General features: G+C 42.5%; 1 protein-coding gene across 5 annotated transcripts in view; it reads right to left on the bottom strand.

Annotated features, from left to right (window-relative positions):
* The window catches only part of MRO (maestro), a 45333-nt gene extending 20598 nt beyond the window's left edge, over positions 1–24735 (bottom strand). For 2 of the 5 annotated variants that reach the window (XM_050767768.1, XM_050767772.1), the window contains exons 1-2: positions 24551–24735; positions 1337–1458 (exon numbers count right to left, since the gene is read on the bottom strand). The gene's annotated coding sequence lies outside the window, so the exon portion shown is untranslated. Of the gene's footprint in view, positions 1–1336; positions 1459–7172; positions 7311–24550 lie in introns of all 5 variants that reach the window. The other 3 variants (XM_050767769.1, XM_050767773.1, XM_050767771.1) reach the window with 3 other exon arrangements.
* Between the last annotated feature and the right edge of the window lie 1025 nt (positions 24736–25760).

Raw genomic sequence — 25760 nt, 5'->3', positions numbered from 1 at the left:
CTGGTGGGTTTCTATGGTCACCACACGTGCCTAGCCTTGTATAACCAAGACCAGGAGGTCACCTGGCCATTTGGAAGCCAAAGACACAGCTAGCTCTGCTTCTAGTTTTACTCATCTCTGCACGCATTCTTCAACCAATTCTTCTTCCTCTGGAACATACTCCTGAGTGAGCTATGTGCAGACCCCCTGATTTTCACCAACCCCAAGACCCCGGCTGGGACTTGTGTTCACTGCCATGTTGTGCTTATACCTGATCTCACTGAGGATATGTGGATTTGGGGTAACTTAGAAGACTGTTTTATGCTTTACACTGACTCCCATCTGCTTTTGCAAACTTGAATCATTCTGACTCAAAATATTAGATTTTTGGTCAATAATCCTTCTATTTAATGAAGCCAAAAGGTATATTATGAAGGCCAAAATTATAAAACACTTTGATTTTATCTCCTCATCTGTAAAATGAGCAGAAGAAACTGTTAGATTGCTTAAAAATCCTTCCAACACTGAACTTATAAATCACAATAGTAGGCTGAGTGTGGTGGCTCATGCCTATAAATCCCAGCATTTTGGGAGGCCGAGGCAGGCAGATTGCTTGAGATCAGGAGATCAAGACCAGCCTAGGCAACACGGTGAAACCCCGCCTCTACTAAAAATACAAAAATTAGCCAGACATGGTGGTGCACACCTGTAGTCCCAGCTACTCAGGAGGCTGAGGCAGGAGAATCACTTGAACCCAGGAATCAGAGATTGCAGTGAGCCGAGATTGTGCCACTGCACCCCAGCTTGGGCAACAGAACAAGATCCTGTCTCAAAAAATAAAAATAAAAATAAATCGTCTTCATTTTAGAAAACAAGAAACTGGGGCTTAAAGTAATGTTGAACAGTTAACTCAAAGTCAAAGAGTAGTGGCAGAGCAGATTTCAGGACTCCGAAAGCTATCCTTTCAGTCACTGTACTATAAGCCTAGGTTCAGCTCCCAGGCAATGTCCTGTGTGCTGAACCAGGGAAGACAGACCGCATAGACATTTCAGTTTAAAGCGTCAATATCTTCCCTGAATCCCTGCCATTCTATTATATTGCTGACAGTAGAATGATCTATAATCCATCTACTGATCAATTAACATAGTTTGTGAAAAGCAAACAAAATCAGCTTCCTGGTCAACATTGCCCACTTCAGTTTTACAAAGAGAACATTACCAAACAGCTATCCCCTAAAGGTTGAACTCCCTCTGACACCGGTGACCACAGTGACATTCCAGAAAGGTTTTGGGAACCCAAGTGCAGCCAGGACGCCTCCCGCTGCGTCTGGGCTGCCCCGGCCAACAGTGTCCCTTACCTGCGGCTCCTGCAGGCGGCTGCCACGTGATGAACCGGAGCCCGTTCCTGACTCGGGAGGGCTGCTTTTCCGGGCAGTGGCCAAATGTGATGACTCGGCTAAATTTTCCCAGCCCTGAATTCCTAACATACAAGAAGCGAAATTAGGAGGTGACGCAGGGTCTGTTCAGGATAGCGGGTCGGCACAGAGTGATGGAAAGTGAGAATCAAAAAAGAGGGGAAAGTCAAAGTTTATAGAGTATTGGGGCGGGAGTGGGAATTGTTCTGGAATGAAACCGACAAGAATACTATGGGCTGGCACAAGCATCACTTGCGCCCTTTGCTTCCCCACGCCATGCTGAGGTGTTTTTCCTTCTCCTTGCTGTGATATCCCCCGTCATTCTTCCCTCATGTCAGCCTGACCCACACTTTCTGCAGAAATTCTGTAGACAGCACTTCTGGGGACCTTCCCTCTGCACCAAACAAAACGGCCCTGTCAAGGCCCGTTCCCCCTGCGGCCGCGAGATGGCGGCATGACTCAATGGACGGGTTCCAGGCGGCCTCTGCACAGAGATGCCGCCGTGGCTGCCTCCTTCCTTACATAATCCTGTTAAGAGCGCATTTAATCTAAGGATGGGACACTGTGTTCCATGCCAGGCAGACTCATCGTGACTGACTGTTGCACCAACAACAAGAGCTTTAACCGCTGATGTCCCTTCCTGCTCAAGAAACACCATATGTCCTGAAAGGAGCGATTTAAGCTCTCAAAATGATTTGTTGGTAAAAAGTAAAGCAAAATTAAAATCAGGGAATTACAGCACCTGCAGAATTTAGGAGCCTCTCTCCCTCATCATCCCTTCTTCCCCGGACTCTCCAACCATGTGCATAAATCTATTTATCAATAATTAGTTATCGTCTCGCTCTGCCTTGGGTCATATGGAAAATATGTCCTAACAGAAAAAAAGAACAGTTATATTTTCGAAGATGGAGGGGCTTATTGTTATGCTAATAGATAATGAAAACTTCTATGTGCCAAATGTTGGGATAAATATTACATAGACTATCTCATTCAATTGTTACATCAAACCAAAAGTTAATACTCCTACTATAGTCTCCATTTTAAGGCTGGAGAAACTGAGGCACAGGGAGATTACCTTGACAAAGGTCATGCAGTTAATTCATGGCAGAGTTAAAATTCAGCCACAGGCAGGCTAATGTGAGAGCTTGGACTCAGCTATGATGCTATGCAGTGGACTGGTCTAGAAAACCCAATGAGGAGATAAGCAGAAAAATATAAACCAGAGAACTATGTCAGAGTGGAATATGAAAGAAAAAAGGCAGAAAGAAAGAAAATCGATGCTGCTGAGAAAATAAGAAGAATGAGGCTAAAACATCACCCTTTTCAGATTAAGTTACAAGGGCACCACTGTGACAATTTCAATAGAGTGATAGAGAAAGGAAGCTAGACTGCAAAACTAAGGGGCTATGAGGAAAGAGGAAATTGAGATGTCTTGCTGCAAAAGGAAAGCAATAAATAGACTAGAAGAGACAGCAAGGTCAGGCAAAAGCATTTTGGTTTTCTTGTGTGCTTTTTAAAATGGAATAAAGCCTGGGCTTGTTTGAAAGTGGTTGCAAGGGAGCCCTAATATGTGGGTGGTGCCGAGTAGTGGTAATAGGAAGAGGTGGAGGGGGGCATCAAGGGCACAAAGGAAAGGGTTAGCTCTGGAGGAGAAAGAAAGGTGGCTGCCTCTGTCTGCAACTGGGAGACAGCCACAGAGATGAAGATATATCAACACGAAACTGAGAGGAATGGGCGAGTTCAATTCTTCCAAAATAGCTTTAATCTTTTCAGTAAAACCAGAGTGAGGTTATCGGCCAAGAGTGAGAATGAGGTTTATATGGCCATAATCTATATACTGAACTAATCCATGTAGTGCTTAGAATGACCAAAAAGGTAATAAGATTATCCAAAGAACAGAGGAGACTAGAGAAGGGAAGTCTGAAGTATGACTGTAAAGATTCTCTGCAGAATCTCCTTTGTGAATCAAAACTGAAATTGACATCCCCTCCTCCCCTCGAACAGAAACACAGCAGGCACGCTATTAATAATCCCTTGTGTCTAAAGTTTCTTTGTATTCAAGTTTTAAGACATTTCACAGAGAAATAGTATCTTCTCTACTGCTAAATAGGAGAACTACTATGCAGATAAATTTTCCTGTTTGGCTTAAAACTACAAAGAAAATCAGGGCCAGAACTGGAATTGATGTCCAGGAGCCTCTCTGATACTTGCACAGTGCTGCCTTCAGCTCTACTAAACAATTCTCATAAAGGGCCTGGATGCAGCTAACTGCCCCTAGAGAATCCCAGACACAGCACAAACATGGGAAGCATCAAAATCAACTCATGATGCCCACAAGAGTCTAAGATTCTCCTTATGTGGCCCTGGGTCACAGTACTGTTCTTTGGAAATTAGAGGGCAAGTTTGATAACTTGATTGCAACATATTTGTATACCAATAACACGATGTCTTTAAAAGAACACACCATAATTATTTAATGTAAGGGTTTAATGACTCTATTTTCATTCTCAATTAACATTTCCTTATTGCCAGAAGTACACTGGGGCTGACACAATTGGAAAAAGCAAAGAGGGTAATTATTTAGCCTGCATTACTGATGAAAAGGGCAACAGGCAAAGCTAAAGCAATCCAAAATTCACCTTCTGTTTAGATGCAGATAAGGACAAAAGAGAGTCACCAATCAAAATGGTTTATCTTCAGTTTCAGGACTTTCAGAAGCACTTCCCTGTGTGTGTGCATGCATAATGTGTAATCAGGAAATTTATCTTTTTTATTTCATTTCTTTTTTTTTTTTTAAATGAGACAGAGTCTCACTCTGTCACCCAGGCTGGAGTGCAGTGGGGGTATCTTGGCTCACTGCAACCTCCTCCTCCCAGGTTCAAGTGATTCTCATGCTTCAGCCTACCGAGTAGCTGGGACTACAGGCGCCTGCCACCACCCCAGCTAATTTTTGTGTTTTTGAAAGAGACGGGGTTTCACCATGTTGGCCAGACTGGTCTCCAACCCCTGACCTCAGGTGATCTGCCCGCCTCTGGGATTACAGGCATGAGCCACCGCGCCCTGCCAGGAAATTTATCTTAAAGGGAGAGATTTAAGTTTCCTCCCTCTCGTCTTCTTTCAGGAAATACATCCCCCGCACCCCGCCCTCCAGCTAAGTGAAACCCTCTCTTGATTTTCACTTCTAAAAAGAAATAAAATCAGCCACCTCCTTAGCCACAGGTTGTGATTACCAGCTTCTCTTTCTTTCTTTCTTTCTTCCAGTGTTTACTGAGATCCTGCTTCCATGGAGGCAGAGTGCTCGGCAGGTGGGGCCAACACTCACACTGCGCTCTCCAGGAGAATCGACCAGCAGCGGACTTGGGACTGGGGCTTATGTGCCCACAGCGCAAGGCAGGAATTGATAAGAGCCAAGGAGAGGAGGTGATAATGAGTCAAAGGGCAGTCACTAGGGAAAACCCTTCGTAGAGGATGGAGCATCCACTCCTGTGCTTAGTGAAACCAGTTAGACAGAGATGAGAAACGCCTCCGAGGCAGGCCCAGCGAGAACACGAGGCCATGAAAGCACGCCAGCTAGCCACCCCGATGAGCCACCTAACCTGACTCCTCCACAATCCACTCGCCTCCAAGGTGGACAGCCTTGGGAGACCCTTCCCAAACTTCATGCCACATTTGCTTCCCACTCCTCTACCTATGCGTTATAATCTAAAAACACAGGTATTTTGGCTGCTAGTCTTTGCATGAAATCGATGCTGCAGGAAGAAGTTTTGGGGTTTATCCCTCGGCTTCAAATACCCTCCAGCACATGGAGACAGGAGTGCCCCATGGCCCAGGTCTCCTCACGCCCAGATGCAGTTCTCCAAACTCTAAACAGTAAGCTGTCTCATCCAACCCTCCATCTGGCTGTTATGCCTTCCGTTTTCTCTATTTTATTTCTTGGTAGTTACTATTGGTGCCAGAATGCGAGAAAAAATTCAAGCTCTTTCTGTAGCCTCTTGGCCTGGGGTAATCTCTGAAAATGACTTGCCTATCCCTTGACTCAGAAAACTCCACAAAATCATGCAAACCAAGGCGTTCAAATCTTTATGTTACCTTTAAGAACACCCGTGTAACTGTGCAGGCCATCAAGGTATACATACCCCAAAAAACACCAAGTACCTGAAAGATGTCACTTTTCAGAGGCACTGTGTGCCTTTCCATCATTACAAAGGTGGAGCTGGCGTGTGTGCCCAGGCCAAACCATGGGGCTGGACGCAGGCTTCGTGACCCAAAAAAAGTGTCGAATTTTTGCTGCATGTGCTTAAAAATGCAGAGAGCAATGCTGAACTGCAGGGTTTAGATGTAGATTCTTGGATCATCGAGCACATTCAGTTGAACAAAGCCAAGATGTACACCATATTTACAGAGCTCATGGTCAGATTAACCCATATGAGAGATCCCTCTGCTGCATGGAGATGGTCTTCGCTGAAAAGGAACAAATTGTTTCTAAACCAGAAGAGATATTTACACACAAGAAAAAGGCATCCCACAAGAAACTGAAGAAACAACACAGCCTAGGAATACATTCAGTATAAGATAATTGCAAATAATAGTTTAGCCAGGCATGGTGGCTCACGCCTGTAATCCAAACACTTTGGGAGACTGAGGCGGGAAGATCACTTGAGCCTAGGAGTTTGAGACCAGCCTAGGCAGCATAGGGAGACCCCCATCTCTATAGTTAAAAAAAAATTTTGTAATTACCCAGGCAAGGTGGCATGTACCTGTGGTCCTAGCTACTTAGGAGGCTAAGGCAGGAGGATTGCTTGAGCTCAGGAGGTCAAGGCTAAAGTGAGACATGATTGTGTCACTGCACTCCAGCCTGGGTGATAGAACAAGACATTGCCTTTTCTTTTCTTTTTTTCTTTTCTTGTTTTTCTTGAGACAGAGTCTTGCTCTGTCACCCAGGCTGGAGTGCAGTGGTGTGCTGTCAGCTCACTGTAACCTCTGCCTCCCAGGTTCAAGCAATTCTCCTGCCTTAGCCTCCCGAGTAGCTGGGACTACAGGTGCGTGCCACCATGCTCGGCTAATTTTTTGTATTTTTAGTAGAGGTGGGGTTTCACCATGTTGACCAGGCTGGTCTCAATCTCCTAACCTTGTGATCCGGCCACCTTGGCCTACCAAAGTGCTGGGATTATAGGCGTGAGCCACCACATTCAGCCAAGACACTGTCTTTTTAAAAAAAAGTTTTAAAAAATAAAAGGCCAGGAGTAGCGGCTCACGCCTATAATCCCCACACATTGGGAGGCCAACACAGGAGGATCACCTGAGGTCAGGAGTTCAAGATCAGCCTGGCCAACGTGGTGAAACCCCATCTCTGCTAAAAATACAAAAATTAGTCAGGTATGATGGTGCATGCCTGTTATTCCAGTTACTTCGGAGGCTGAGGCAGGAGAATCACTTGAACCTGGGAGGCAGAGGTCGCAGTGAGCCAAGATCACACCACTGCACTCCACTCCAGCCTGGGCCACAAGAGTGAGACTCCATCTCAAAAAATAAAAAATAAACAAATAAAAATTAAATTAAATTAAAATTTTAAAAAAAGTTCAAGTTTAAATGCCTTTCCTACCTGAGATATTAATTACTCCCATACCATCACCAACACCCCACTTCCAAAAGGTAATTGTGAACTTCTGTAAACATTTTTCAGTTGAACTGGTTAAGTCTTTAGCAATCAATCAACTGTGTTGAACTACAATGTCTAGCAGAATCAGTTGAATCCTGAAACTGTTCTGTGCTGTCTTACCTGAGCTAGGCAATGAGGAGCACAGCGTGGCTAGCTTCTCGCTCTGTGCTTATCCTGATGAAGGGTGAATATGAATCAGCCTAGAAGCATCTCTGTCCTTTAAACAAGCTTGCAGTGAACAATAAACCACATTTTGTCCTTGAGGATGAAACATAGGCCAGATGAGAGTTTTATCACAAGAAAGAAATACATAATAAGGCCTCTGCTATCTGCCCCTGATAATTGCTAATGATACATTCTAAATGATGCAGTTTTGCAAACTTCTAAGATTCTCACGTTACATTTCCTATTTGTGCAAGGGCCCAGCGAGAAAGCTATACATGTTTTATTGTGGAAGAGAACAGAATCAGTAAACAGCACCATGAGACGTCAAACCAATCCTGCAGACAACACTGCCTATGATCTCTGCTCTTAACACCTCAAAGTCTTCTTAGGCTATTTGTCATTTTCTCCTCTCAACCTTGGAAAGGGGGTCATTCTTGTGCTTCTTTGACATATGGGGAAACTTGGGGGAGTGGGGAAGAGTGAGTGGGGAACTTCCCCCAAAGTCTCAAAGCTAGGTGAAAGGGTTGGGATCTAAATGTTTGGCTTCCTCTTGAGCTTTGTCCAGCCAGAGTTTTTCTATGGATTCTGCCTTTCGCCTCTAAAGGCAGATTCTTATTCCCATGGGCTTCCTTCCTCCCACTTTTTAAAAAATCTTTTCTCAACTTGTTTTCTTCTCTGCCCCCCCCACCCCCACCTGCCTTGTTTCTATTTTAAGTTTGTTTTGAGCATTGCTTAACATATTCCTTCCTCTTGAACTAACCATAGTCTTAACATTCCACGGCTTGTCCTTCAATTTTACACTTACAGTAGAATCCAGTCAAATCCCACAAAGCGACAAACCTGTAGGCATTTTATGATGAGAATCATGAGTAGCCATTTTCTGATGAGACTGGGAGTGATGTCAGGCACAATGTGACCAATAAAACAATAAACCCATGCCCAAAAGTGCTTTACCATGCCTGCTGCTGTCATAAAGATCCAGTCTATTACTGGAACCGTTGACTCTTCCTTTTGAGATTGAAGAAGACTCTAAGAGTAGAACCTTTTTTTTTATATACTCTACAACAGATACATTGCAACAATCCTGCCTTTGATCCTATAATACCAGCTTCCCACAACTCCATCACAGCATTACTGCACCTTTCCCATTATTGTTCATTTAATTTCTCCAGTAAAGAACAAAAGAACAGCCAGGCACAAGAGGTCACACCTGTAATCCCAACAATTTGGGAGGCCAAGGGGGAGGGCGGGTCACCTGAGGTCAAGAGTTCGAGACCAGCCTAGCCAACAAGGCAAAACCTCATCTCTACTAAAAATACAAAAATGAGCCAGGCGTGGTGGCATGCGCCTGTTGTCCCAGCTACTGGGGAGGCTGAGGTGGGAGAATCACTTGAACATGAGAGAATCACTTGAACCCAGTAGAAGGAGGTTGCAGTGAGCCAAGATTGTGCCACCACACTCCAGCCTGGGCAACAGAGTGAGACTCCATCTCAGAAAAAAAAAAAAAAGAACAAAAGCAAACATTTTTATCAACATATATATGTTCAGGAACCAACTATGCAGGTTTCAGGTGCCCTGCAACTAGAGCAGATTATTTTCTCTCCTGCTGGCATCCAATCCTTCAAGGAACTGTGCATTAGATCATCCCTAGAAAGGAAAGGAAAATAGGTAACATGCAAATTACCTGATTTTCTCATTGGGAATTTTTGGGGAGGTAGCTTTTGGCTATTCCTGTTCTCATTCTTTCTTACAACCTCAGGCAAATAAAAGTTGACCATGACTTAAAACAACACAATATGTTTTAGATCTTAGAAATCAATCCCGATTGTCTGTTAAAAATCAATCTCTCTTGGTACAACCATTTTGGAGAGAAAGTTGACAATATTTTATCAAAAGTGCATGTGCATATGCCTCATATGCCTTCTTTTTTTTTTTTTAAGGCAGCTCCTGAGCAGCTGGGATTACAGGAATGCGCCACCACGCCTGGCTAATTTTTATATTTGTACTAGAGACAGGCTTTTGCCGAACTCCTGAGTTTGAGTTTCATCTCAAACTCCTGACCTCAGATGATCCACATGCCTCGGCCTCCCAAAGTACAGGCGTGAGCCACCATGGCCGCGTTATGCCCTTTGACTCAGTTGTTCTGTTAATATTGATTTACCCAGGGCCATGGTGATTTTGTTCAAATTAGAATAAAATATCTCCTCATCAAGAGATTTTATGTCTATCTGCCAGAAAAGTATCATAATAACTATTTAAATTTATGATGTCTACAAACCGAATGGTGCCCTCATAGAGAAGGCACTTTATGCAATGTACAACTTATGTCACTGTATGTAACGGCCCAGTGACCTCATGAATTCATACAAAAGATGATATCGAGTTATATGTAAAAGGGTATTCATTGAAGGGTATTCTTTGTAACAGCAAAATAAATTATCACAAATGTCCACCAGCAGGGCACAGTGTACATAAATACAGAATACCTTTATACAATAGAATACTAGGAAGCATTATAAAAAGAATATGGGAAGATCTATACTGTACACACTGATAATGAAAACATGTTCAAAGTTTATTAAATGAAACGAGCAAGGTTTAAAATAAAATATATTATAATTCAATGTTTCTACATTTCAAAAAGAAAAAGATGCTGGTACATAGCCCTTTTTTCTGAAAAGACACTTAAGAAATTATTAACAGGAACCTTCTAGGAAGAGAGTAATTGGGTGAAGAAGGAAGCTTTTGTTTACCTTTCTATGTGATTTGAATTTTCTCACTGAAAGCATTTATTATTTTCTTTTTTTTTTTTTTTTTTTTTTGAGATGGAGTTTTACTCTTGTCGCCCAGGCTGGAGTGATCTCAGCTCACTGCAACCTCTGGGTTCAAGCAATTCTCCTGCCTCAGCCTTCCAAGTAACTGTGATTACAGGCATGTGGCACCATGCCCAGCTAATTTTTCTATTATTAGTAGAGATGGGGTTCCACTGTGTCGGCCAAGCTTGTATCGTACTCCTGATCTCAGGTGATCCGCCTGCCTCGGCCTCCCAAAGTGCTGGGATTACAGGTGTCTCAAAAAAGCAAAACAAAACGAAAAAATAAAAACAAGTCTAAGAGGTGTTTTTTTTAATTTCTGTGCACATGCCCCCAACAGAATACATGAACAAATAGACTGCAGGGGTTTTTGATATAGCAATGGGCGAAGGAAGGGAGGGAGGCGGGAGGCAGGTGGTGAAGGCTGGGTGCTGACCCGGGAGACAGACCCATTGTGCACCTCTGTTCTCTAGGGGCATTTCTACCTTACAATTCTTGCTTCTGAAAACAAACAGACACTGTATTCATGTATCTATTGGACAGTGAATATATTTAATCATAGAAAAAGAATATTATTAAGCTCACTTTTTTTTTTATTAATTCAGTCCTAGTGGAGTATGAATACAGTGCAGGCAGAGCTGCCCATCGCTTAAAAACCCAGGGGCTGTTAGAAACCTACTGTCTTGCCTTGATTCTACCATACTAAGTAGTTGTAGAAGAATGACATTTGCTACCTTTCTCATTTTGATGTCAGTCCCCAGATAAAGGAGAATTCTAGCTTTCTGTTTGTTTCTGAAATGTAAACCACCATTACAATAAAGTAAAGTTGAATTCATTATTATAAATTTTATGTTAAGAATATATTCTCTCAAATGATTTTTTTTCTTTCTTGAGACCAGTTCTCACTCTACACTCAGGCTGGAGTGCAGTGGTGCAATCATGGCTCACTGCAGCCTTGACCTTCCAGGCTCAAGCGAACCTCCCACCTCAGCCTCCCTAGTAGCTGGGACTACAGGCATGCACCACCGTGCCCAGCTATTTTTTTATTTTTTTGTAGAGACTGGGTCTTACCATGTTGCCCAGGCTGGTCTTAAACTCCAGGGCTCAAGTGATCTTCCAGCCTCAGTCTCCCAAAGTGCTAGGATTACAGGTGTGAGCCACTGCACCCGGCCTCAAATGAATATTTACTTAGACTACACATACATTATTCCACAAAAACTGGGCAAAAAAAAAAAAATTTTTTTCTTTTGATTAGCAGAAATTACATTTAATGTAATTAAGTAACATAGCAACCTCAAACCTAAGAAAAGAGTGACATTTATATGTTATTTTTAAGATGTAGTATTTGTATTAAATGACTTTTTAAAAATTCCCTTCAGTAAAGGATGTCAGAGGAGAGCACTTTAACTGTTACAAATCTTGCAAAACATTTTTCTGCTTTGCAGTTTTGCCTTTTGAATCATGTATTTGCCCCAATGTCAAGGCATCAGACCTTGAGTTTGATTACAACTTACACACATTTTGATCCAAAGTTATACACATTCCATTCTTCTACCCCTTGGAAAATGGCTTTTAAATACTGAACTCATTCCAGGCCAAGGTCTCCTCTTGACACATTAACACAACAAATACGTTTTTATTGCTGAATTTCTATTTGGAGACTGATTATTTAGAACTCCACTATTCATTTGCTTACCACATTTGCCTTGGTTACCCTGACTGTGTCATTAAACAAATATTTATTCATTCAATAAACATTTATTGAGAATCCTCTGGGTTTCAGTCTGTCTCCTCAGCACTAGAGCACAGGGAATAGACAGATAAATATACAATCCAAAAACGCTGGACACGGTGGCTCAAGCCTGTAATCCCAGCACTTTGGGAGGCTGAGGTAGGTGGATCATCTGAGGTAGGGAGTTCGAGACCGGTCTGGCCAACGTGGGGAAACCTCATCTCTACTAAAAATAGAAAAATTATCCAGGCGTGGTGGCAGGTGCCGGTAATCCCAGCTACTCGGGAGGCTGAAGCAGGAGAATCACTTGAACCAAAAAGCAGAGGTTGCAGTGAATCAAGATCCCACCACTATACCTCAGCCTGGACAACAAAGGGAGACTCTCTCAAAAAAAAAACAAAAACTTTTTTTTGAAAAAATGATATGGTTCTCCCTGCCCTTAAAGAAGTTGCAAGCTGGGTTCTTCTGTCCAGTGTTCATCATGATGTTTGTTCTGTACAATCAGGGGCAGGACTAAGGTGAGACCAGAAAGACATATGTCCTAGGAGAATTTTAGGAGGTGTACACTCTCGGGGTTGTGCAGGGCTGCCAGTATCCTAACCCAGCCACATGGCTGCCCCACATCATATCCGCTTCCCTTCTGCTGTCCTCCTAGCTCAGAGACATCACAGACTCACTTTCATCACAGTCAGCTCCTTTCACTTCCTCGAAAATGTCTACATTTCATGTCTATTTTTTTTTTTTCAGACGGAGTCTTGCTCTTTCGCCCAGGCTGGAGTGCAGTGGCACTGTCTCAGCTCACTGCAACCGCCGCCTCCTGGCCTCCAGCAATTCTCCTGCCTCAGCCTCCCGAGTAGCTGGGTTTACAGGCCCCCGCCACCACACACAGCTAACTTTTGTATTTTTAGTAGAGACGGGGTTTCCCCATGTTGGCCAGGCTGATCTCGAACTCTGACCTCAGGATCCACCCATCTTGGCATCCCAAAGTGCTGGGATTACAGGCGTGAGCCACTGCGCCCAGCCTCTTGCCTATTTTCATGTCTAGGACTATGCAACCCTCTCTATTGCTCCCCTACCGCACCCCATTTAAGCATTTTTTCCAGGCCTGTTTAAACCCCACAAGGAGCGTCCTCCCTAGATCTTACAGCCTGATCAATCTCTCCCCCTGCCCTCTGCAATTCTGAGAAGGCCTTTACCACTAACCAATTTGTATTCAAATTACCACGTGGGAATCTCCTGCCCCTGGTCTGTGAGCCTGTGGAAAGCAAGGCCTGTGTTTCAGCTTTTGGGGGATCTGACTCCAAACCCATGGCCCCCAGCACAGTACTTGACACATGATGGGCTTTTAGCAAACTATTCCTTCATTTATCTGAGTCTTTAAAATCCTTATCACATTTTTAGTGTTTCTTTTCACTTTCACGGAAACAAACATTTGTTTGAGGCCTTCATAACACTTGAATTTGATTCTACAGACGGAAGACAGGAATTACAATGAGTTAGCTTATTAGAAAATGCATTTCTTATTTCCCAGCAACTAATTAAATGTAATAGTAGCTTAAGTAAAGAGACATTTTGTTCAGTACTACTATAATTTGTGTGTGGTAAGATGTTAACTTGTTTATGACAATAGGCTTTCTCTGTGGTACAAAAGATGGTCACTCATTGGGTGAGGGTCCCCACAGCAATTTCTTGGGGGTGACACCACTATTCAATGAGTTACAGTTAATAAAGAATTATAGTGGCGACACTCTTCCAGTCGGGCAGCTCCTAATGTTAGCATGATCTCTTTACTGATAATGAAAATATGGCCTTAACCATCACCAAGGCACACATCATTGATGCAGGAAATTATTTCCAACTCCCCTCCCAAACATGTACCCCAAATGGTCATCTAAGGGTATAGTCAGGATACTTCATGAGATGGTGTGCTGAAACAGTTAGTGGCCTGGGAGCCTTTGCAGAATTGCACTAATGGTCATGAAAGGGACTGATCTACCATAATGATTTCAGTGGCCCCCCTACCCTGGGCATTTGTGATGTTGATGGGGAATTAATTTAATAGCCAAAGCTTGACTATGACCAGTCATTGGCAGTAGGGAGTAACCCCTCCCCCTTCCCTTTGCTGTTTCCTTACAAGAACCTGCTATATGAGATGTTTGTCTTCATGGTGTCACTTGACAATGCAGCTTAGAGCTATAGCAATTTTGCTAAAATATTTTAGACAAGTAAACTCCGAATACTGAATGGAAAGCCCTTGTCTTTCTGGAAAGCTCTTAGCTAGAGCCCTTTATGATGTTTTTCCTCCCTCCTCTCCCCACATCCAGTCATCATTCCTCTTCCACCTAAAATGTCTGGCAATTAGAAACAAAATGAGCTTCAGTTGCTAAAGTGGGGAGCAGGGGATTTCTAGTCCTTGGTAACTTTACTGCTGAAATCAAAATAGGCATTATCAACCACAAAGCTTCCAACGCTGGAAGCTCCAGGGCATACCCAGGAGATGTGCTGTGGAGTGAGGCTAGGTTGTGGGCAGGGGGTAAATAAAGACAACACACACTGTTTAATCAATAAGCTTCCAGAAAGATGACATAAAGATGGAAACTCTGTAAAATCAATGAGATTTGAAAGTTACGTAATAAGAGTTGGTTGTTTTACAGGAAATACAAATGAAAAATCATTTTCTATTTTTTCTGCTTTCAAGTTTTGAATTTAGGGCTTTCTAAAAGTAGCCAGTCAGTTCTTTGAGGCTTGGGTTCCACAACCTGCAGATCTGAACAAAAGAGAAAGTAATGAAGGGGAACGTATACCAATGTTATTCAGCATCAGGTGCTCTGGGGCCACATTATTCATTTGAACTGGTAATGAGGGAAGGAAGAACCACCTGCCCTCTGTCTTACAAGTTATCTTGAATATCAATTAGCAAGAAGATTTCAGGCCAGGTGCAGGGGTTCACGCCTGTAATCCCAGTGCTTTCGGAGGCAAACGCAGGCAGATTACTTGAGCCCAGGAGTTCAAGACCAGTCTGGGCAACATGGCAAAACCCCATCTCTACAAAAAATTTTAAAATTAGCTGGGTGTGGTGGTGCGTGCCTGCAGTCCCAGCTACTCAGGAGGCTGAGACAAGAGGATTGCTTGAGCCCAGGAGGTGGAGGTTGCATTGAGCTGAGATTGTGCCATTGCACTCCAGCCTGGGTGACAGAGAGAGACCCTAAAAGATTTGTGAAAATTCCAGAGTCTCATGGCTTCAACCTCAAGCATATGTTTTTTGGTAATCCTGTCACTTCATTGGTTTGGGTTCAATAAACAATTTTATATATAGACACACATACACACATATATATGTATAAATATACGTACATGTAAATGTGTGTGTGTGTGTATATATATGTGTGCATATATATATACACTTTTTTATCGAGATGCAGTCTTGCTCTGTCACCCAGGCTCGAGTGCAGTGGTGAGATCTTGGCTCACTGCAAGCTCTGCCTCTTGGGTTCAAGCGATTCTCCTGCCTCAGCCTCCTGAGTAGCTGGGATTACAGGCGTGTGCCAACACACCTGGTCAATTTTTATATTTTTCGCAGAGATGGGGTTTCGCCACGTTGGCCAGGCTGGTCTCAAATTCCTGAGCTCAAGTGATCCGCCCGCCTCAGACCCACAAAGTGGCTGGGATTACAGGCATGAGCCACCATGCCCAGCCTTTAGAATATTTTCTGAATGCACATCTTGGGCATAATGTGACCAAGGAGACCAAATAGATGAAAAATAAAACCCTACCCTTAAGAAGTTTATAGATTAATTAAGAAATCAAAACAAATTGCCCTGATTTTATTCTCTGTGCACTTCACATCATTTCACATCTAATCAATCTTCCTAGAATCCTCAAGAACTTTTTAAGTTCAGGCTCCTCATACAGATCTTCAGAGCTTTCCAAGCTCTGCCCCATTTTATCTTTCTAGACTTATTTCCCCTGGCCGTGTCATCTGCACACGTTCCACTCCCCAGCCCCCAAGGCAGGGCTCCCTGTCTCTCCAATACCATCTACTTAGCTCGGCCTCCCTGTTATTGTCCATAATCCATCACCACAACAGTACAGGTCAAGACAGCTTTATGTAAGCAATGGTTTTGGAGAATGAAAGACAATTTCAAAGATCTCCTGTCATAGTCTGAGCCAATTAGCTTCCATCTCTTCACTTTAGATACGCTCATCTTCATCCAAATAATAATCTTTTATATGTAATAAAAGTTAATTGACTCTCATAATTTTGAATATATGGTAATTCAGACAAGGATTAATTTGAAGTTTGACTTTTGCAACTGACAAAGAGCAGTAATTGGTATACAAACAAACTTGACGTGGGAAAGGTTTAAATATCTTAAAAGATGTAAATTTTTAGCACCTTCAAGTATTTGAGGAATATCCTTTAGGAAAAAAAAAAAACTGGTGTACCAATAGAAACACAGCTTATCTATTTACTAAAGTAAAATCCATGTAGATCATAGAAACAAAGCTTATCTATTTATTAAAGTAAAATCCATGTAGATCATAGAAACAAAGCTTATCTGTTTATGAAAGTAAGATTCACATAAGTAACCTACAAATATTTTATTAACTTAATTGAGATACTGTCCATACTTCAAAGTAATCAAAATGCTATTCCTTTACATATTAAATAATTTAACTTTTTTGTCAGGTTGCTTTCAATTTAGCGCAAGTGAAGAAGACATTGAGAAAGAAAAGAATATATATAGGAATACTTCTTATTTGAGGAATGTGACCCCTCTTAAATTATCAGGCCCAGAGAGGCATTAAAATGAGACAGCAATTATGTCCTACTTCTTCCCACCCCCACCCAAGCTATGTAATTATCTCTCTTATTTTTTCTTTTTTTTTTTTTGAGACAGAGTCTCCCTCTGTCACCCAGGTTGGAGTGCAGTGGTGCGATCTCGGTTCACTGCAACTTCTACCTCCCAGGTTCAAGGGATTCTTGTGCCTCAGCCTCCCAAGTAGCTGGGATTACAGGCGCACACCTCCACGACCAGCTAATTTTTGTATTTTTAGTAGAGACGGGATTTCACCATGTTGGCCAGGGAAAAGTTGAACTCCTGACCTCAAGTGATCCGCCTGCTTCAGTCCCGCAAAGTGCTGGGATTACAGGTGTGAGCCACTGCACCCGGCCTGTAATCATCTCTTGAAACTGCTTGCTATTGCCACAAGTAGCTATAAATTAACCTAGCAATGCCACACACAGGACACCATACCCATACCCCATAGTTCAACAATGTGTAGCCAATCTAATCCATATTATTTGTTTAAACCAGTGAGAATTTCTGACAAACAACTTTATCAGTCCACTTTTTGTCCCCCATCTCTCCCTTTTTTTGGCCTTTGAAAACCTGCTTGTGACAAAAGGTTAATGGAGGACTCCCCAAGGCAAGTGTGCCCAGGGCAGTGGTCCTCAAACTTGGCCCAGATGAACTCTATTAATTTTGCCTCAGTTTTTTTTTTTTTCCTTTAGGCTCATAACATTATTCATTTGAAAGTCATTAAAATAATTCTCTAGACCCAATTTCTGGCTCTAAGATTTACTGTGTGACTTTGGGCAAGTTATAGTAACATGTCTAAGGCTCAGTGATCTTTTGTGAGATGGGGAGAAGCTCTTGTGAGGTTTGTGAAAACTGAGCATGAAGATATCTGGTATTGAGCCCAGCCAGTGGTAGGCACTAAACGAACATCAATTTCTTTTTCCTTACCTACTTTTTCAGTGACTCTCAAAGGAAGTTCTGTGTATATCTTCAGATTGATCCTTTAGTATTCCAGTTTTAATTGAATGAAAAGTAAATGAATTAATTACTTTTTTAAAACCAAAGTCCTCATATTGATATTTTATTTAGATAAATCCAATTGTTTTCCATCCTAGTAAGTTCTTTTTTTTTTTTTTTTTTTTTTTTGAGATGGAGTTTCACTCTTGTTGCCCAGGCTGGAGTGCAATGGCGCAATCTCGGCTCGCTGCAATCTCCGCCTCCTCGGTTCAAGCGATTCTCCTGCCTCAGCTTCCCGAGTAGCTGGGATTACAGGAGCCTGCCACTAGGCCCAGCTAATTTTTGTACTTTTAAAGGAGATGGGGTTTCACTATGTTGGCCAGGCTGGTCTCGTACTCCTGACCTCAGGTGATCCACCTGCCTAAGTCTCCCAAAGTGCTGGGATTACAGGTGTGAACCACTGTGCCTAGTTCCTAGTAAGTTCTTTTGATAGGACTGAGATCTGGTCATTGATGTATTCCTACTGGCTGTATCAATTAGGAAGGTTTTAACTGCAATCAAGTATCAGGATACCTAACTCACAGAAGAATCTTGTTTTTGTTTTTATATATTTTCAGTTTTTTAACACGACGCAGAAACCCAAACATGGGGGTCATTAGCATTGGTCGGCTGCTCAGGGGTGACATCAAAGATCTCCATTCTTTCCATCTTTTTACTTACTCTGCTGTCATCATTATGCCAAGTCTTCCTCCTTCTGCTTGTCTGCGATAGTTACCATGTCTGCAGATATCATTCTACATTCAAGGTTGGATGAGTGGGAAAGAGCAACACTAACCACATTTTTTAATCAGAAAAGCCAAGTGTTTATGAGAAGTCCTTCAGCACACTTCTTCTTACATATTTTTGGCTACAACTAGCCACATGGGCACTTCTTTCCAATTGCAAAGAGAGGAAAGGAAATCAGATATTTAGCAAAAGGAAGATGGATAGCCATAATTTGCTTAAACTAATAATAAATGAGTCATCAACTAAACCACCTGGAACAAAATCAAGAATTTTTGCTGCTCAATGAATCTGTCATCTGAAAAATTTAAAGCATTCTTGGTCCTGGGTCTGCTACCCTCAGCTTTCATCAGGTATAGATATCTCAGATATACTTCCACAATTGAGATTAAACTTATATAAATCTCCAATTTTTTGATATGTTTGCTTTATCAATAAAAAAAAAAAAAAAACCCTCTCTGTGAAAGCAGGAAGCTGGATTAGGTGATTTATTGAGATTTCTCACAGGTCGAAGACCTATGATGCAAAATTCAACATAAGAATGGCAAGGATCAGGGGGCTGAGGCAGGAGAATTACTCGAACCTGGGAGGCGGAGGTTGCAGTTAGCCAAGATCGCACCACTGCACTCCAGCCTGAGCAACAGAGGGAGACCCTGTCTCGAAGTAAAAAAAGAAAAAAGAATGGCGAGGGTCCTGTGCGTACTTCTTACATAAGTGTAAAAACACAATTACTATGCCTTTATCTGAACCTTATTCAACTTATGATGTGTAAGAATCCCAAGTTCTATTTCAGAAAGTTCTCTCTTTCTCTTTTTGCAGCTCAATTTTCCTTCATAAGTAAACTAATCTGTACTTTTTGTTATTAATACCATTCCAAACAATTTGAACCAATTATCATTCAATTATTCTACAAACATTCACAAAGCACTTACTCTGTGCCTAGCACTGGGAATATAAAGACGTAGAAGAAACAATTTCTTATCTGCAAGTTTATAATCTGGGAGGGAGAAAAATTTGTAAGCTAGTAATGTATAAGAAATAAGATGTCATAGGTGTAATCATTTTTAAAATATATATAAAGGTGAAGGGGGAAATAACAAGGCAGGAGTGGTCAGTCCTTGATGGGGTGGAGTCAGAATTCTAAAAATCTGATTTAACATCAGAGACTTTCTCCAAAACTAGCATCTTCTGGATTGCTCCAACAGTGTCAGCTCTAACTATAAAAAGGATCTGGTTTTGCCTAATATTGCAAATGAGATGTTTAGTTGGGAGTTGAAATCGTATTTTCAAGGGGTTTGTTCAGATGTGTTTTCTCTTGGTTAACAATCACACATGTTCTGAACTCTTTAATTAAGGATTCGTAAATCAGGGGGGTAGCATTTCTTTGTTTTCAGTTATGACACAGACATTCATCATCACCTACCATGCTGATCTCAAGTTTGTGGGAAGATAGCCAAAAGAAAAAGTATTGATTCCCTACTTTCCTTTGGGCTCAATGAGAAGTCACTCATTTTTTTTCCTTCTTGGTCACTTAGCTCCACTGATAGACACATTTGTATATGACACTGGGAAGTGAGTGAGCATCTACCATAATCACCAGCTTCTGTATTCATTTCCTCAACTCTTAGCCAGGTAAAGATGACATTAGAAATTCAGTAACTTCATGTATCACCAGTGTCTTCCAAACTGCAGACTCCGACTCACGGATGGATCATAAAATCCAATCAGTGGGTCTTCATTAGCACTTTTTTTTTTTTTTTTTTTTTTTTTGAGATGGAGTCTCGCTCTGTCACCAGGCTGGAGTGCAGTGGTACGATCTTGGCTCACTCCTACCTCCGTCTTCCAGGTTCAAGCGATTCTCCTGCCTCAGCCTCCTGAGTAGCTAGGACTCCAGGTGTGCACCACCATGCCCAGCTAATTTTTGTATTTTTAGTAGAAACGGGGTTTCACCATGTTGACCAGGATGGTCCTGATCTCTTGACCTCGTGATCTCCCTGCCTCGGCATCCCAAAGTGCTGGGATTACAGGTGTGAGCCACCACACCGGCCTTAATCAGCTTTAAAAAAAAAATAGAAAAAAGAATAGAATAGAAAAATATCAGAATGCATTTCACCTAGTAAGATAAAAGTTAGATCATGAAATTTTTGTTGCAGGTCTGCATGGGTGTGTCTGTGTGTGTGTGTATTGAGTCACAACATAAAAGATATTTCTTACTATGTCACTGTCAAAAAATTAAGCCACAAAATCAGACACTAATTCCCATGAAGGCACTTATTAGCCATCTAGCAAGTATTTGTTGAATTAAACTGATTTGTATGTGTGCTTATATATCTATTCAACAAATACTTACTAAGACTGTGTACACAACATTGATCATTACCATCCCTCATTTAAATGTTGTGAAAATGTAGGACACCAACAGGCTGTCAGTTGGTCAGACTCAGTAAATGTTTTCTAGGAATAAATCATCCCACTTACCAGGACTGTTCCATAATTTTTAATCTAGCTTAACCCCCGCCTACAGTATAAAATAGATTTTGAGATATCTAAACAGGTATCCAGGAAAAAGGAAGCCATGAAAGCATCAGGTGCAATGGATTATCAGCAAACAAAGCCTTCTGATCCTTATTAGTCTCAAGAACACAAGTCATGTCCTAGTTCAAACCCCTCTGTCTTAATCAGGGCAGGCTGGCACAGTGTCCTGTATCCCAGCTTCGATGGTGTCACAGGTCCTGGTCCCCAGTGTTCCTTTTTCAGGCTTTGGGTGCTGAGCACTTACCTGTTCTGACTACATTGGGCCCCCTCCCAAGCCAGCAGAGCTGCCACTGGAAGCTTCGCCCTCCCTGGAGGCCACATTCTCACCACCCCTCGGTGGGCACAGCTCCTTGCTGTCCAAAGTCATCACAGTTCTCAGTGCCCAAGATGTGCCCCAAGGGCCTCACACCATGCCCGGAGGACTACCACTTGCCAGACCCAGGCCAAGCCCACAGATGCTGCACCAAATGCTCTTTCATCTCTTTTGTCTGCATTAAGTAGAGCCTCCTATAGATTCCAGAGTTCTCTACCTGCCTTGGGCAGGGGAACCACGTTAGGGCAGGGGCATCAGGTGAAGAATGCACCAATGCCTAAAACTCGCCTCTGACCTGCTCACAGCCTGGTACTGTGATGCTCCACAGATACATCAGAGGTGGGATAAGTTTCTTCTCCCCTCACCCTCCCTACACCAAAACAGAGAATACATCTGTCCCCATCAACAGGGAACTGGGGCTCTGTGATGTTCATTACCTCTGCCACAGCGTTCAAGTGTTTTCTGAAGCAGGGGCTTATCACACCCCTGTCCCCGCCTCCCAAAGTCAGACATAGTCCTGTAATCTAAGCTCCATAGCCTCTGGGCTACCCTGGTGGAAGTCCAACCTGGGTCAGTCAGATAAAGGGTGAGCACTTACTTCCACAGGTAGAAAACAACATCCTGAAAGTTATCTTTTCCTGTGTCCTGAATGGATCTACCTGACACTGAAGCTTAGGGGATCTGTGAGTGTTTCTCTCTCTTGCTCTCAACCAAAGCCTTCGCCATGGGCTTGTTCTCCTTCCTTTTGTCTGCCTGAAATTCCCCAGGACCTGGAGCCCCGGGAACCAGGGCTACAGGACAGGCTGTCTCCGTTGCCTGCCCTTTGTGTGAGCTCATTCCTATTGCAGATTCAGGAAAAGAGCATCACAGTCAGTGGGCAGCAAAGGGTTGTACTGGCTAAGGAAGCATGACTGGCTCTTTCTTCCACCCCTCCAAACCCTCCCTAGTGGTTTATCATTATGGATGCTGTTTGGTTTGTTTACAGAGTACAGCCCTTCAGGGGGCCACCAGATTCCTGTGGGGAGAGTTAGAGAGGGGAGGGTGTGAGTAGCTTCAGTGGGATGGGACGCAAGAGCCGTTACCCAGACAGAATCTGCAAAAGGCTCCATTTTGTTACCCTTGGTCCCAAATCCAAACATCCCACCCACCAGTGTCTGTCTCTCAGAACAACCTAGAGTTCCAGAGCCCAATCACTGAAACCCTCTTAAGGAGATCCAGAGACAGAAGAGAACTTCTTGGTCATCTCTTGTGATGTGGAATATCAGTTACTTTCCAGGATTTCCTTCTAATTAAAAAAATCCAGCAAGCAGCAATGAGTTTTGAGGCTGCCAGTTGTCTGGTTTGGGGTACTGCAGCAAAATGGTTAAAAACTTGCTCTTGGAATAAGATCTGGGATCAAATCCCAGCTTTGCCACTTGCCAGATAACTCTTGAAGCCTCAGTCTCCCTGATTATAAAATAGGAACAACACCACAGCCTACCTTATCAGGCTGTTACGAGGATTGATTAAGAGAACTTTGTTAGGCTCCAAGTATAGTATCTGGCACACAGGAAGCACTCGATAAATGTTAACTATTGTTACTATTATTATTGGCAATTACAAGAATTAGTGAAAAGAGCAGAACAAGGTAATTAAGACTAAAACAAACCATATAGCATCTACAAAGCTACATCCTTACTTCCAAGTAAAAACGAAATTGGTTCTATTTCAGTGTATTCTACTTGCTTGCTTGTCCACTCGACAATGCATTAGATACACAGAATGTGGTATAGTGGAAAGAATATGGGCTCTAGTGTCAGAATTGTGCTTAAATCCCTTTCTTCTACTTCTTGAGAGATTTGGACAAATTTTTTTTTTTTTTTTTTTTTTTTTTTTTTTTTTTTTTTTTTTTGAGACGGAGTCTCGCTCTGTTGCCCAGGCTGGAGTGCAGTGGCCGGATCTCAGCTCACTGCAAGCTCCGCCTCCCGGGTTCACGCCATTCTCCTGCCTCAGCCTCCCGAGTAGCTGGGACTACAGGCACCCGCCACCTCGCCCGGCTAGTTTTTTGTATTTTTTAGTAGAGACGGGGTTTCACCGTGTTAGCCAGGATAGTCTCGATCTCCTGACCTCGTGATCCACCCGCCTCGGCCTCCCAAAGTGCTGGGATTACAGGCTTGAGCCACCGTGCCCGGCCTTGGACAAATTTTTTAAGCTCTCTGAAACTTAGTTTACTCATCTATAAAATGGGAGTAACAATTATAGCTTGCAGGGTTGTCCTAAGGATTAAAAAGCCTCTCCTCCCGTCTCCATCCCCTGTAGGCTGGCAGCTTCTCTCCTGTGCACAAACAGCATTCTTCGCCTTCTCCATGGGAGCCCTTATCACGTTGGACCATATTGTCCCCTCCACTAGAGTGTACACTGCTTTTTTTTGAGACGGAGTCTTGCTCTGTCGCCCAGGCTGGAGTGCAGTGACACTATCTCAGCTCACTGCAACCTCTGCCTCCCGGGTTCAAGCAATTCTCCTGCCTCAGCCTTCCAAGGAGCTGAGACTATAGGCACGAACCACCATGCCAAGCTAATTTTGGTATTTTTAGTAGAGATAGAGAGTTTCACCATGTTGGCCAGGCTGGTCTGACTTCAAGTGATCCGCCCCCCTCAGCCTCCCAAAGTGCTGGGATTATAGGCATGAGCCACCTCGCCCGGTCAAGTGTACACTTCTTAATTGAAATGAGTCTGTTTGTTTTCAATCCCCGGCATGTAGTGCAGTCCTTGGACACAGCACATGTTCAGTAAAAGCTTGCTAGCTTATTGAATGAAAAAATAACTGAAAATGGCAGAAAAAATAGGTTTTGTAGGAAAAATAAAATTCCTGTATTACATATATTCTAGGGAAGAGTGTTAGTAGCTATATCATAGCTGTGTTCCATGTTGAACTTTTTTTCTTTTTTCTTTCTTTCTTTTTTTTTTTTTCTTTTTTGCTGTAGTAGATGTAATTTGATTTGGGTGCTGTTCAAATCTTCATAATAAGTGGTGTTACATGTCATCTCACCATACCCCCGTGTCCTCTGAGCTCTGTATTAGCTAATCTTGCTTCTAAATATTCCTCTGAATGGAAATCTTTTCTTATGTTATCATTACACAAACAACACATGGTCACAAAAAGTCACAAGTACAGATAAACTAAATAAAAAATAAACCTAAAACAAATTCTACCATCAAATAATTACTGTTAACATTTTGGATGCAGCCTTGTAAGTTTTCTTTTAACACAGACTTGAGATATAATTCACACACTGTGTTAGTTAGCTAGGTCCATATGTTAGTCAGGGTTATCCAGAGAAACAGAACCAAGAAAATGTGTATTGAGAGAGAGAGAGAGAGAGAGAGGAAGAAATATATATTTTAAGGAATTGGCTTACACGATTTTGTATATGCAAGTTCAAAATCTGCTGACAGGCTGGAGACCCAGGGAAGAGTTGCAGTTCAAGTTCAAAGGCAGTCTGCAGAATTTCTTCTTACTCAGGGGAGGTCAGTTCTTATTTTCTTAAGGACTTCAACAGATTGAATAAGGTTCAACCACATTTTGGAGGGTCATCTGCTTTACTCAAAGTCCATTGATTAAATGTTAATCTCATTCAACAAACACCTTCACAGAAACATCCAGAATAAGGTTTGACTAAATATCTAAATACTGTGACCCAGCTAAGTTGACAGATAAAATTGATTATCACAGACTCCCATAACAAAGTACCACAGACAGGGCTGTTTAAACAACAGAACTTTATTTTCCACAATTCTGGAGGCTAGATACCGGAGATCAAGGTGTTCATACGGTGGGTTTCTTCTGAAGCCTCTCTCGTTGGCTTGAGTCTTTTCCCTGTGTCTTCAAATGGTCTTCCCTCTGTCTGTTTCCTAATCTTCTTCTCTTCTTATAAAGAAGCCTATCATATTAGATTACGGCCTAATGACCTCATTTAACCTAATTAACTCTTTAAAGACTCTATCTTCAAATACGGTCACATTTTGAAGTACTGGGTGTTAGGACTTCAACATATGAATTTGGGGAACCCGTGTCAGCCCATAACACTCACTGTACAATTCAATGTTTTTAACACTGAAGAAGGAGGATCACAGCTCTATTTCTAATTGAGGAAACTGAGGCCTGGAGATTAGTCCAAGGCTACACAGTTAGAGTCCAGCAGAGGAAAACCACATGGCTTCCTTCAGGGGGGAATTTGAGATACTCAGTCACTTGCTCAATTGTATTTTCTTTTTTTTTCCGAAACAGGGTCTCACTCGTATTGCCCAGGCTGTAGTACAGTGGCATGACCTCAGCTCACTGCAGCCTTGACTTCTCAAGCTCTGGTGATTCTCCCACCTCGGCTTCCTCAGTAGCTGGGACTACAGGTATACACACCCACACCTGGCTAACCTTTTGTATTTTTAGTAGAGATGGGGTTTTGTCATGTTGGCCAGGCTGGTCTTGAACTCCTGGGCTGAAGTGATCCGCCCACCTCAGCCTCTCAGAGTGCTGGGATTACAGGTGTGAGCCACTGTGTTTGGCTTGTACTGTTTCTTCAAGTGTCAAGATAAGAATTTTTCCAGCTCTGTAATATAAATTACACTTGT

Source organism: Macaca thibetana, chromosome 18 (genome assembly GCF_024542745.1).
Source record: "Macaca thibetana thibetana isolate TM-01 chromosome 18, ASM2454274v1, whole genome shotgun sequence".
NCBI lineage: Eukaryota > Metazoa > Chordata > Mammalia > Primates > Cercopithecidae > Macaca > Macaca thibetana.
Note: the sequence above shows the minus strand (reverse complement) of the source record. Positions and strands in the feature narration are given on the sequence as shown.